Genomic DNA, 14955 nt, shown 5'->3' on the forward strand with positions numbered 1-14955 from the left:
ATCAAATAATACATAAAAATCTTGCTCAACTTTTATATTCATATCCTTTCATACCTGTACTGGCAAGTTTTGTGTCAACTTGACACAGCTGGAGTTATCACAGAGAAAGGAGCTTCAGTTGAGGGAATGCCTCCATGAGATCCAACTGCAAGGCAATTTCTCAACTAGTGATCAAGGGGAAAAGGCCCCTTGTGGGTGGGACCACTCTGGGCTGGTAGTCTTGGTTCTGTAAGAGAGAGCAGGCTGGGCAAGCCAGGGGAAGCAAGCCAGTAAAGAACATCCCTCCATGGTCTCTGCATCAGCTCCTGCTTTCTGACCTGTTTGAGTTCCAGTCCTGACTTCCTTTGGTGATGAACAGCAATGTGGAAGAGTAAGCTAAATAAACCCTTTCCTCCCCAACTTGCTTCTTGGTCATGATGTTTATGCAGGAATAGAAACCCTGACTAAGACAAATTGGTACCAGCATAGTGGGATATTCCTGTGACAACCTGACCATGTTTTGGGGAGGTCTGTGGAAGGACTTTGGAACTTTGGGCTTGAAGATCCATTTGTTGTTAAGAGCTCTATCAGATGTTGTGTAGGAGCTTGGAAGATAATGTTGAGAACAGTGCAGAAGATGGAGGCCTGGCTTGTGAAATTTCAGAGGGAAAATTAAAGACTCTTTCAGGGCCATTGCTGTTTTGTTTGTGAAGATTCTGTAGTTCTGGATAGCTGGGGCTGAAGAATCAGCTGTGATTAACAAGATACCAGAACTACTAAAGCAAAAAACTTTGCATTACTGGGACTATTGATGCTGGTTAGCTGGAGCTAAGAAATTAGCGGTGATTAAGAGAGACCAGCATCGTTGAGGTGACATCTTCTGGGAAGTGTTTTCTGAAAGCACAAAGAGGCTGTGTTCCAGAGATAGCCAAGGTTGTACTCCTGCTGCAGCGGGACATGGTAATGTGTAAGGGTCACCCAGGTGGTACTGGTTTTGAAAGCATGAAGGGGTCATGCAGAGCAGCTGAGGCTTAGCACTGTGAGAGGCCATGGAAGGCCATTGGTGAAGGTGCAGCCTCAGTTGCAATTGATGGCCCAGGACTGAAGGGGTCATGAAGTGTTTTGGAGATGCCAGTACCACGAGATGACCACCAAGAGCAGCAGTAGTGGAGTACAGGCATCTGGAGCTTAGAGGACGACACGTGTGCTACAAAGGGCATGGCTGGAGAAGTGACCCAAGCCCTTGGAGGAGCCCAGAAGATCATGAGTTGGATCCCAGACATTGTATGGTTGGAGATTGATTTTTGCTTTTGATTGTGACTGTGCCCTAATATTTTCCCTCTTGAAGGAAGAAACTATTTTAGTGGAGCCCACAGTTAAGAGACTTTTAATTGTAAAAAGACTTTGGATTTTAAAAGAGATGGATATTTTAAAGAGATTGAAATTTTAAGAATATGTAAAGACTGTGGGGCGTTTAAAGTTATTTAGACCTTGGGGATGAATAAGATTGTAAGGGTTCCAAACAAACACAGAAGTGGATGCTCACTGTCAGCTATTGGATGGATCACAGGGCTCCCAATGGAGAAGCTAGAGAAAGTACCCAAGGAGCTAAAGGGATCTGCAACCCTATAGTTGGAACAACATGATGAACTAACCAGTACCCCGGAGCTCTTGTCTCTAGCTGCATATGTATCGAAAGATGGCCTAGTCGGCCATCACTGGAAAGAGAGGCCCTTTGGACTTGCAAACTTTATATGCCCCAATACAGGGGAATGCCAGGGCCAAAAGAATGGGAATGGGTGGGTAGGGAAGTGGGGGGGGGGTATGGGGGACTTTTGGGATAGCATTGGAAATGTAATTGAGGAAAATACGTAATAAAAAAAAAAAGAAAAAAAAAGATTGTAAGGGTTGAAGCTTACTAGTGATGTGTTTGTGTGTCAAGTTGACAAGGGGTCAATTGAACTGGCTATTTTTGTGTCAACTTGACACAGCTGGAGTTATCACAGAGAAAGGAGCTTCAGTTGAGGGAATGCCTCCATGAGATCCAACTGTAAGGCATTTTCTCAATTAGTGATCAAGGGGGAAAAGCCCCTTGTGGGTGGGACCATCCCTGGGCTGGTAGTCTTGGTTCTATAAGAGAGTAGGCTGAGCAAGCCAGGGGAAGCAAGCCAGTAAAGAACATCCCTCAATGGCTTCTGCATCAGCTCCTGCTTTCTGACCTGCTTGAGTTCCAGTCCTGACTTCCTTGGTGATGAACAGCAGTATGGAAGTGTAAGCCGAATAAACCCTTTCCTCCCCAACTTGCTTCTTGGTCATGATGTTTGTGCAGCAATAGAAACCCTGTCTAAGACAATACCCTAAAAATATCATTAATGAATATTTAATACTATGCATAACTGAGGATCTTATGTTTAATGTTAAATACTAAATTGTTTCAAAACATACAAAATATTCTTCGGGAGTTTAGCATAGTAAAAAGAACATAAAATATTAAAAGTGAATTATTAAGAAATATATTCAGCCGGTAGGTGGTGGTGCATGAAAAAAATCCCAGCTCTTGGGAGGCAGAGGCAGGAGGATTTCTGAGTCCAAGGCAAGCCTGGTCTACAGAGTGAGTTCCAGGACAGCCAGGGCTACACAGAGAAACCCTGTCTCGAAAAGTAAAAACAAAACAACAACAACAAAGAAAACCAAAAACAAATATATTCAAAAGCCCTTATTTGATACCACCTGATATAGTGAGAGAGTATTTAAAACACATTATATATCTGTGTATATTGTCTAGCAATCAGTTTACTTAAAAAAAGATTATTAGTGTTTCTAGGAGAGATTATTTTGTCATTAAGTATATTTTTTAAATTTCAAAATAGCAAAAACTCTGAAGTTAAACATTAAGAAAATGCTCATTTCATGCACAGAAAAATTATCAATATATTGTATTTCCATGATATTCGTAGAACATGATTTTAATATATTCAACTGGTGCCGGGCGTGGTGGCGCACACCTTTAATCCCAGCATTCAGGAGGCAGAGGCAGGTGGATTTCTGAGTTCGAGGCCAGCCTGGTCTACAAAGTGAGTTCCAGGACAGCCAGGGCTATACAGAGAAACCCTGTCTCGAAAAACCAAAAAAAAATTTTTTTTTCAACTGTTAATATTCAACAAACAGAATAATTATTTTAAGATATATTTCATTGTTATGTCTCCCTTTTCATTTCTGATTTTATTAATTTGGATACTGTCTCTGTGCCTTCTGGTTAGTCTGGCTGATGGTTCATCTATCTTGTTGATTTTGTCAAAGAACCAGCTACTGGTTTTGTTGATTCTTTGTATAGTTCTTTTTGTTTCTGTTAGGTTGATTTCAGCCCTGAGTTTGATTATTTCCTGCCATCTACTCCTCTTGGGTGTATTTGCTTCTTTTGTTCTAGAGCTTTCAGGTGTGCAGTTAAGATGCTAGTGTATGCTCTGTCCAGTTTCTTTTTGGAGGCACTCAGAGCTATGTGTTTTCCTCTTAACAATGCTTTCATTGTGTCCTATAAGTTTTGGTATGATGGATCATCATTTTCATTAAATTCTAAAAAGCCTTTCATTTCTTTATTTCTTCCTTGACCAAGTTATCATTGAGTAGAGCGTTGTTCAGCTTCCATGTATATGTGTGCTTTCCATTGTTTTTGTTGGTATTTAAGTCCAGCCGTAGTCTGTGGTATCTGATAGGGTGCATGGGATTATTTCAATCTTCTTGTATCTGTTGAGACCTATTTTTGTGACCAAAAATATGGTTGGAGAAGGTACTGTGAGGTACTGAGAAGAAGATATATTCTTTTGCTTTAGGATGAAATGTTCTGTGAATATCTGTTAGATCCATTTGGTTAATAACTTCTGTTAGTTTCACTGTGTCTCTGTTTAGTTTCTGTTTCAATGGCCTGTCTTTTGGCGAGAGCAGGGTGTTGAAGTGTCCCACTGTTATTGTGTGGGGTGCAATGTGTGCTTTGAGCTTTAGTAAAGTTTCTTTTATGTGGGTGCCCTTGCATTTGGAGCATAAATGTTCAGAGTTGATAGTTCATCTTGGTAGATTTTTCCTTTGACCAGTATGAAGTGTCCTTCCTTATCTTTTTTGATAACCTTTGGTTGAAAGTGGATTTTATTCAATATTAGAATGGCTACTCCAGCTTGTTTGCTTGGAAAATTGTTTGCCTGAGGTAGTGTTTGCCTTTGTCACCCCATCTTGGCAAAGTGAATAGTTCTGGACCCTCTACCAGGGCACAACTTCTGACCTGAGTATACTCTCACTGGTGAAGCCGGAATAGCTCAACAGTTCCTTCCCCTGTTGGCCACCAGTACCCTCTCCTGCATCTGCACATGCTCCCTGATGAGGGAAGTAACAGGATGTTTGACCCACCTCTATTTTCCAAACACATGTGTACATTGCTCTGCACTGACTCTGCCTCCTTAAGTTAGAGGTCATTGATTCCCCAGCACCCTTGCACAACACCTTCTGAACTCTGAGATCAGAGGACACATGAAACAGTTGCTCCTGACACCACCCCATAAGCCTGCACCCCAGACCCCCAGCATTTCTGATCACCCCATCTCCACATCCCTGTATTCCCAACCTCTCCTACCCCACAGGCTGCACTGAGTCTGGCTATGAAGGACACACACACACACATACACACACACAATAATCATGACACTGAGCTGAGCCAAGAGGCATGAAAAACAAGGAATACTAAACATTTAAACATATTTAACTTAGGTGTTGTCATAAAAAAACTGACAGTCAGTTAGGCAAAACCCAATGATTAAATAAAAAAAAGTAACATGAAAGCCAAGAAGGACTGTCTCCTACAAAAATTATCAATCCATAGTAATGGCCACCAATGAGACTGACTTGATGACAAAGAATTCAAAAGAACAATTAGACATATGTTTAAAGATTTCAAAGAGAACATGTGTGGACAAAGTCAAAGAAGATGTGAATAATCTCCCAAATTATAAGAAAACACAAGTAACTGAATAAAAAAAAAGGTGAATTTCAACATGAAAATATAATTCAACAAAGAGATATGAATACTAAATAAACAATTTGAAATTAACTGGAAAAAATCAATAATCCAAGTAAAAACTCAATGGAAAGCCTTACCAACAGTATCGATTATTGGGAGGACAGAATATCAAGGCTTACGGAAAGTACAGAAAGTAAGTCATTCAGTTAAAACCGTACTTTAGAAAACTAGCTGGAGGGCTGGAGAGATGGCTCAGCGGTTAAAGGTGCCTTCCGCTCTTCCAGAGGACCTGAGTGTAGTTCACAGGCTCACAACCACCTCTAACTCCAGTTACAAGGGATCCACCACCCTTTCCTAGGCGCTGAGCTCTGTGGGTATCTGCACTTACACACGCACATGCCCATACACATACACACACTTAAAAGTAAAAAAAGCAGCCCGGAAGTGGTGGCACATGCCTTAATCCCAGCACTTGGGAAGCAGAGGCAGATGGATTTCTGAGTTCAAGGCCAGCCTGGTTTACAGAGTAAGTTCCAGGACAGCCAGAGCTACACAGAGAAACCCTGTCTCGAAAAACATAAAAGGAAAAAAAAAAGAAAAAGTAAGAATGGAGTATACATGATCTGGGGGATAAATTACAACTAACTTACTGAATAAATACATAAAAAAATTTTAAAACAGTTTATGAACTATGGGACTAAAGGAGAATTCCATGCCAAAGGTATAGGTATAGAAAATATTTTTAGTAAAAATCTTAAAATTTGGACCAGGTGTGGTGGTGTATGCCTTTAGTTCCAATACATAGGAGGCAGAGTCAGGTGAATTGCTGGAGTTTGAGGTCAGCCTAGTCTACAAATTTGAGTTCAAGAACAGGACAGCCAGAGCTGTTACACAGAGAACCCTCTCTTGGACAAAAAAAAAAAAAAAAAAAAAAAAAAAAGGAAGGGGGAAAAAAGAAAGAGAGGAAAGGGCATAGATTCAGTTAGGCATGGGCAGTGGTGGCACACATAGAAACCCTATCTCAGAAAACCAAAGCAAATACGTCTGCAGACTTCCCAGATCTAAGGAAGTAGATGTCCACCACAGTAAAGGAGGTGAACTAAGCATCAGATGGACTGGCCCGGAAAGGAAATCCCCACCCTACAGTGTAGCCAAAACACTAACTATTCAGAAAAAGTGTGCAAAGTGACAAGTATAGTCAAACTGATAGATAAAGGCAGGCCATCATACTAGGTTCTGAATTTTCTATGAAAACATACAATTTCCTCTGGCTTTCTATGGAAAGCCAGAGGGCACAGAGGAATGCATTTTAAATGCTGGAAGATAACAACTACAAACTTTATGTAACAGGGCCCCAGACCACAGCCCAAGTGACTCCATGGTGGCAGAACCATTCAGGATATAAAACTCAGCACACAGACAGCACCGTCTGCCAAAACTAAAACAAAAACCTAACCTGTCAAAATCCATAGTTATAGGACGGTCTCTAAATGTACTGACCTTGCTTTTTGGCTTCTGTAGTATTGTTTCTGGCTAACTTTTCTTGTAACTGATATATGTTAACCTAGGATATGGTTTTTGTGCTCAAAAGCTCACCCTGAGAAAGGCTCCCAAATACCCAGCTGGATGGCTAATGAGGACTTTCTATTGGCTTAAACCCATATTCAGGCAGCCTTCCCCGGTAAATACCCCCACAACACTATACTCAGCCAAACTGTTATCATAATGGAAGAAGAAAATCTTTCCATGTCAAAAGTAATTGATACACAAAAGCCCACTCTTAAGAGAACACTGGAGAGAATACTTGAGATGAAGAGAATGATAAAACATTCAAATCATAACTGAAAAAGATGCTAAGATATTTATTAAGAAAAATGAAGACCAAGAAAACAGCAAACACTACAAAAATCAACAAAATTACAGGACAGTAATTCAATAATACCTCTGATTATCTAAGGTCTCAATTCTCCAATCAAGATATAAATAAGATGCCTTGTAATGGTGGCACATGCCTTTAATCCCAGCACTTGGGAGGCAGAGGCAGGCAGATCTCTGAACTCAAAGCCAGTCTGGTCTACAGAGTGAGTTCCAGTGTGGGGCGCCACCCCACATCGTCGCCATTATAAGATGGCGCCGACATCGCCTGCCTCTGGAGATGAACAAGTGATCCGCGCATGTGCTGGCATTAACCGTTCATGGTGCCAGGTGCCCGCCTGACAACGTCACCTCGGGTGACAAGAATTTGGCCTATAGGGAATCGCCACGTCCGAGGCGAGAGAAATCTCCTATTTAAGGGAGGCGGTTTTCGGGCTTGGGGTCTCCGCCTTGAGAAGCTGATGCTCTCCCTCTCAAGACGCATTAAAGCTTGCCACAGAAGGATCCTGTTTGTGTGCCGCGTTGTTTCTTGCTGGCGGGAAAATTAGCGCGGGACATTTGGTGCCGAAAAACCCGGGAATTGTGACCAGACCATCGTCAGCACCTTCGGAGACCCCTCGGCGACGGGGAGGGTTCAGAACTGTGGCTAGACTACGCATCGGAAAGGTATGCCTGAACATGAACTCTTTTCTTTAACTCTTTCCCAGGCATTGGGTTTGTCCGGATTGTGGTTTGGATTTCCAGAGGCCATTATCATCGTTATTTTAGCTCTTCTACTCTTCCTCCTGGCCAGTTATATCTGTGAACATAGGCGGTGGTGTTAACAAGTTTCCAACAGCATATCAGTCCGTTGTAGATAAGCGGCGTTGCACTCCATCGCAGCGCCAAATTAGTCTCTGGTAAATAAAAGAGCAGAAAGGCGAGCCGTACTTTCGGTTTCTCGCTGTTGCCGTAAGTCGGACGTAGATAAGCCGTGGGCCGCGCCAAGACATCTTTTTGATTCTAAAAGTGACTTAAGGCGGACGTAGATAAGCTGCGGTTACTTTTGACCCGTTATGGGGTCGTCACAGTCAATCCAAACATCACTTGAAAATCTCCTTAAGAAAAGAGACCTAAAGCTAGGGGACAAGGTTCTTAAGCACTTTGTTGAGGAGGTAGATAGAGTTGCCCCTTGGTATGCCGTTTCTGGCTCCTTGACCTTGGCCTCATGGAAAAAATTGGGGAAGGATCTTGATTTGTGCCCCGACTTACGTATGGGCACCAAAGCAGTTTGGAAGATGATCAAAAACTGCCTTGAGGATGAAACATGTGAGGAAGTCAGAAAAAAGGGACAAATAGCGTTGGAGACCGTTCAGGATGGCATGTCAGAATCTGAGCGTAGTGAGAGGATGGGTGCACGTGCACAAACTAGGAAGAGGATCCCAAAGAATAAAAGTGAAAAAGGACCTCCCAGGAAGCCTAAGAGGGCGGGAGAGAGGGGAACAAGCAGTATACCTGCCTCCCCACATGAGGAATCGGACTCCGAGGGAGTACCGATTTTTCAACCTATATCTAAGCCTGGGTTGTACCCAACCCAAGAGCTTGAAGCACTCAATATTCAAAGCTCTGAAGAGTCATCCAGAGCAGAGAGTGGGAGACTAGATACAGAGGAAGAGGAAGAACTTGATGAGGAAGCAACCAGATATGAGAGAGAGAGGTATTATCCTGATGAGAGGCCGTTAAATAAACGGACCTCTAAACCTGCCATTTCAACAAAACCTAATGCTTTACCCAGGAATCCCGTACAGACAGTTCCCTCTGCCCCACCACCTTATGAGATACGCCCTAAAGCTTTCTCATTGTTACCTGAAAAGGTGCATCGCAAGCTCAGGCTCGCTTACCCTGTCTATGAGCAAGATGGTGGGAGAGTATATGCTCCTGTTGATTATAACCAAATAAAGGAGCTTGCAGAATCAGTTAGAAAGTTTGGAGCAAATGCCAGTTTTACTCTAATGCAGTTAGATCGACTGGCATTAACCGCCCTGACGCCCAGTGACTGGCAAACAGTGGCGAAAGCTGTGCTACCAAGCATGGGACAATACATGGAATGGAAGGCCCTATGGCATGAGGCGGCACAGGCCCAGGCTAGGACTAATGCCGCAGCCCTGACCCCAGAGCAAAGAGACTGGACCTTTGAACTCCTTACAGGACAGGGTCCTTATGCAGCAGATCAGGTCAATTATCATTGGGGAGCTTATGCCCAAATATCCAGTACTGCTATACGAGCATGGAAATCACTCAACCGTAAAGGAGAAACTAGTAATCAGCTCACCAAGATTATACAGGGACCTCAGGAACCATTCTCAGACTATGTGGCCAGGATGATGGAGGTAGCAGGAAAGATTTTCGGGGATCCTGATTGTGCCGGACCCTTTATAGAGCAATTAATCTTTGAACAAGCCACTCAGGAGTGCAGAAGTGCAATAGCGCCGAGGAAAAACAAGGGATTGTCAGAATGGCTTAGAATATGTAGAGAGATTGGTGGACCGTTGAGTAACTCTGGGCTCGCCGCAGCCATTTTACAGGCACAAAGGCGACCTCCCCCTACGGGGGGCAGCAGTCGCACCTGCTTCAACTGTGGGAAATCAGGGCATCTCGCAAAAGATTGCCGGGCACCTAAGCAAAACCAGAGAACTCTTACCCTATGTTCCCGATGTGGAAAGGGTTACCATCCAGTCAGTCAATGCAGATCAACTAGAGACATTAAAGGCAACCTCCTCCCGCCTGCTATCCCTGTTAGACAGGAGCCAAAAAACGGGCCTGCGGGCCCCCGGCCCCGGGGCCCTCAAAAATACGGGACCCAATTCGCTGGGACCAGTTCCCTGAGCGAGGAGGCAGATCAAGCCAAGGCACAAGAATGGACTTGTGCGCCACCACCTCAATCTTATTAACACCTCAGATGGGGGTTCAACCTGTCCCTGCCATGCCCTTAGGGCCTCCCATACCGGACAACGCGGTGGGACTTATCATTGGCCGTGGTGCCCTTACCGCATGCGGACTAATAGTCCATCCAGGCATAACAGATAATCAACACATCCCAAATATGCAGATTCTATGCTCCAGCCCTCATGGTGTATTTTCTATTAAAAAAGGGGACAGGATTGCTCAGCTCCTCCTCCTCCCGCTGCTGGGAGAATTACCCAATCAAGATAAAAAACTTATGGGATCTTCAGAAATGGATTCGGCCTATTTGACATTGTCACTTGATTCGCGCCCGAAATTAATCCTTAACATAAATGGTAAAAATTTTGAGGGCATTCTTGACACCGGAGCTGATAAGAGTATTATTTCCACACATTGGTGGCCTAAAGCTTGGCCAGTGACAAAATCTTCTCATTCTTTACAAGGCCTGGGGTATCAATCCAGTCCAGACATTAGTACCAACCGGCTGGTCTGGACGTCACCAGAGGGTTTAAAAGGATGCTTTTCCCCCTACGTTCTACCCCTACCTGTAAATCTCTGGGGGAGAGATGTCATGACAGATTTAGGACTGACTCTGACCAATGATTATTCATTACGTCTTAGAGAAATGATGGAGAAAATGGGTTATCAAGAAGGCCAGGGTTTGGGACGCCATGAACAAGGCGAACCGCGCCCAATCTCACACAAGGCCAATAAGGACAGAGCAGGCCTGGGTTTTTCCTAGGCGCCACTGAGGCAGTACGACCTATACCATGGAAAACGGAGGATCCTGTGTGGGTTCCTCAGTGGCCGCTAACCTCCGAGAAATTGAGCGTTGTAACACAAATTATTGCAGAACAACTAAAACTCGGCCATATTGAACCCTCTACTTCCCCCTGGAACACCCCCATATTTGTAATAAAGAAAAAGTCTGGCAAATGGCGTCTGTTACATGATTTAAGAGCTATAAATGGACAGATGTCCCTGTAAGGGCCTGTACAGAGAGGATTACCTATGCTGTCCGCCCTTCCTAAGGGCTGGAACATCCTCATTATAGACATCAGAGATTGCTTTTTTTCCATACCGTTACACCCTGCGGATAGACCTCGCTTTGCCTTTAGTGTCCCCTCTATCAATCATACAGAGCCAGATAAGAGGTATCAATGGAGAGTCTTGCCCCAAGGGATGGCCAATAGCCCTACTATCTGCCAACTGTATGTAGACCAAGCACTCGCCCCGATAAAGAGACAATTTCCACAAATAGTGTCTATCCATTACATGGATGACGTCCTGCTTTGCCATAAGAATCCATCTGTACTGCAACAGGTTTTTCCTGTGTTACAGAAAACATTAGAGCAATGGGGGCTACATATAGCCACTGAAAAGGTGCAATTGGCAGACTCTGGACAGTTTCTAGGTTCTTTTATACAGCCCAACATTATTAAGCCACAAAAAATAGAAATCAGGATGGATAATTTACATACTTTAAATGACTTTCAAAAATTGTTGGGAGATATCAATTGGCTTAGACCTTTTTTAAAAATCCCTTCAACAGAATTGAAACCCCTGTTTGATATCTTGGAAGGGGATTCTCATATCACCTCTCCTAGAAAATTGAATCCTTTGGCAGTGGAGGCACTTAATAAAGTAGAAAAAGCAATAAGTCAAGCGCAGCTTGTTAGAATAGATTATTCCAAGCCGGTTTTGTTATGTATCTTGGACACTCGAGGCTTACCAACTGCTGTCATTTGGCAAGAGGGGCCCCTATGCTGGGTTCATCCACAAGCCTCCCCTGCAAAGATTATCGATTGGTATCCGGCCGCAGTAGCACAATTAGCATTAAAGGGATTAAAAATGACAATCAAATACTTCGGCCTTGAACCTAATATCATTGTCATTCCCTATACCCCTAATCAAATACAGGTGTTAGCTGCTGCTTCTAATGATTGGTCCATTCTATGTGTCACATTTAGTGGAAAATTTGATAATCATTATCCAAAGCACCCATTGTTACACTTTGCCCTGACCCATCCATTAGTTTTTCCCAAAGTAACAAGTCATTCCCCACTTAAAAATGGTCTTGTAATTTATACAGATGGCTCCAAAACCGGGCAAGGGGCCTATGTAGTTAATAACATTACCCATATCAGACAATATTCGGAGGTTTCCCCTCAAATTGTTGAGTGTTTGATAGTATTAGAAGTTTTACAGCAATTTGATTGCCCGCTCAATATTATTTCTGATTCCTTGTATGTGGTTAATGCAGTTCGCCTGCTAGAAACTGCGGGCCTAATAAAACCTTCTAGTAGGGTAGCACAAACCTTTGAACAGATTAGAAACCTTCTATTACAAAGAAAACATCCCTTTTATATCGTACATATGAGAGCCCATTCTGGACTCCCTGGCCCCATGACAGAGGGTAATGAGCTGGCAGATCAGGCTACGCGACTTGTGGCCACAGCACTATCCTCACCACTAGAGGCCGCCAAAAATTTTCATAGTAAGTTTCATGTTACCTCTGAAACACTTCGCCGGCGCTTCTCTTTAACAAGGAAAGAAGCCCGCGAGATAGTCACACAGTGCCAAAACTGTTGTCAGTTTCTGCCCACACCTCATTATGGTGTCAATCCGAGGGGACTCTCCCCCCTACAAGTTTGGCAGATGGATGTCACTCATATTGCATCTTTTGGTAAGACGCAATACGTTCATGTGTCTATTGACACTTGTTCTGGTGTGTTATTTGCAACTCCACTTTCAGGAGAAAGGACATCTCATGTAATTCAACATTGCCTCGAGGCCTGGAGTGCCTGGGGTAGACCAAAATGTCTTAAGACAGACAATGGACCTGCTTATACCTCAAATAAATTCAAACAATTCTGTGCACAAATGCAGGTGACCCATATCACTGGACTTCCTTATAACCCTCAAGGACAAGGCATCATTGAAAGAGCTCATCGAACGCTCAAATCCTATTTATTTAAACAGAAAGGGGGAGCGATAACAGAGTTGCCCCCTGGCCCAAGAGTGGCACTATCCATGGCACTCTTTACTCTAAATTTCTTAAACCTGGACGATGCAGGAAGGAGCGCTGCAGAGCGCCACTGCTCGGAACCAAAGAGACCAAAAGAATTGGTAAAATGGAAGGATGTGTTAACAAATCAATGGAAAGGCCCGGATCCTATCCTAATAAGATCCAGGGGAGCTGTTTGTGTCTTTCCACAGAGTGAACAAAATCCTTTTTGGATCCCGGAGCGGCTAACACGAAGTATAAACCAAGAAGATGATCATTCTCCTGACCTTTCTGTGGATAACCCTAGCGCCAACGATAAGGACACATGAGTTTCGATGGGGAATCATGTCAACCTTCCCACTTCCAATGCCGGTGATGTATAACGCCCAAGTTTTCCCTCGCTTGTTTACTACTGATAAAGAATTAGGCCTTCCGTTTTTGCCCTGGGATTCTCAAATAGAACGAGTAGTGGATAATAGAACTCACTACCTTCTGGGTAGCCTATGCTTTAGCATCAATGGGACGGTGCCCAGTTATATTGGGTTACATACTCAATCTATGTCAAATATTATTAATGGATGGACAAATGCTACACATTGGGGCGGGAATTTTACAGAATTATTTGGAACCTGGCCCCGGGCTAATTATTCTGAAGGTCTCAGACAACCAAAGTTGGCCCCGTTCTGCCATGCAAAGGAGGACTCGCATTCCCCTTTGCCTTGGTCAGGATGCCAATCTCGTATGGTGGGAAAAATTAGAGATTATTTTTCCATTTCCCCACCCTTATTAGATAACACAGGAAATGTTGTAAGCATCAATGAAGAAGAAAACTTGGGTTCTTCGGGGAGCCCTTTTGACCTTTGGATCTTGTGTGGCATTAATGGTAGTTGCACAGACTTGTCTCCTGTATCCATGCTTCTGGGAGGGAAGGTAGAGAAGGGAAGTCTGAGCTTCCCCTTAAATAAATCCAATAAGCATGGCATTCAGAGCACAATAATCCGCAAACCTATTATATCCTATTCCCCCGCACCAATATGCGTATGGCCCCCTTTTCTTTAGATTGTTAGTAATGCTTCCTTGCCAAGTAATTCCGATAAGCTTGATTGTATGATGCAGCCATGTTATTATGTTCTGTGCTGGAATGCTTCTGAGTTCCCCTTGGCCCTGGTAGCACGCCTGCCCCGATTTGTGCCTGTTCCTGTGGAGGCCCCAAGTTCAATGGCATTATTCAGAGAAAGGAGAGATTTTGGAATTTCTGCCGTAATTGTGGGCATCATCGCAGCCACCGCTGTAACAGCATCGGTTACTGCTTCGGCCCTGACCCTTTCGGGCACGGTGCAGTCGGCTGCCACCATAAATAAATTGTCCTCTACGGTGACCACGGCCATGGAGGCTGGACATCTAGCTTATACCCAGATTCAAGGCAGGTTATTGCTAGTGAATCAACGCATAGATTTAGTCCAAGAGCAATTAGATGTTTTGTGGCAAGTTGCCCAATTAGGGTGCGAAAGAAGATTGCCAGGTCTTTGTGTGACCTCTGTACAGTATGACAATTTCACACGGGCTGCTAATCTTTCTAAAGCTTTATCCCAGCATTTGTTACAGAATTGGACAGTTGAATTTGACCAGACCCTGCGGGAACTCCGAACAGCGATATTACAAATCAACTCCACCCGCCTAGACCTGTCCCTCACCAAAGGCCTCGCCTCCTGGATTTCTTCAGCATTTTCTTATTTTAAAGAGTGGGTGGGGGTGGGAATGTTTGGAGCATTTTTCTGCCTCGGACTGGGCTTTATGCTTTGGCTAATTTGCAAAATTTATAGTAAAAACAAGAGAGAAAAAATTATGATAACTCAGGCACTCATGGCCTTAGAGCATGGAAGGTCAGCGGAAGTCTGGCTTGCGGCACTAAAACGGCAGTAGATGTTAGCAGCCGGTCGCCGGCCAGGCAGCTCTTGCACCCTCAGCATCTCTATGCGTCGCACGAGGATGAGTGCCCGGTTTGAGCAGCCCATGAGGGTTGTTGAGCTAAGCATCGCACAGAGAGATACCCCCGCTCTCTCTGGGAAGCATGCCGTCTTGAAAAGGGTTGCCTGTCCTAGTGTCCCTTCCTCAAGAAAAACGACAGAGAGATCGGTCAGGAGTA

Source organism: Mus caroli, unplaced genomic scaffold (assembly GCF_978045245.1).
Source record: "Mus caroli unplaced genomic scaffold, Mus_caroli_1 scaffold_17, whole genome shotgun sequence".
NCBI lineage: Eukaryota > Metazoa > Chordata > Mammalia > Rodentia > Muridae > Mus > Mus caroli.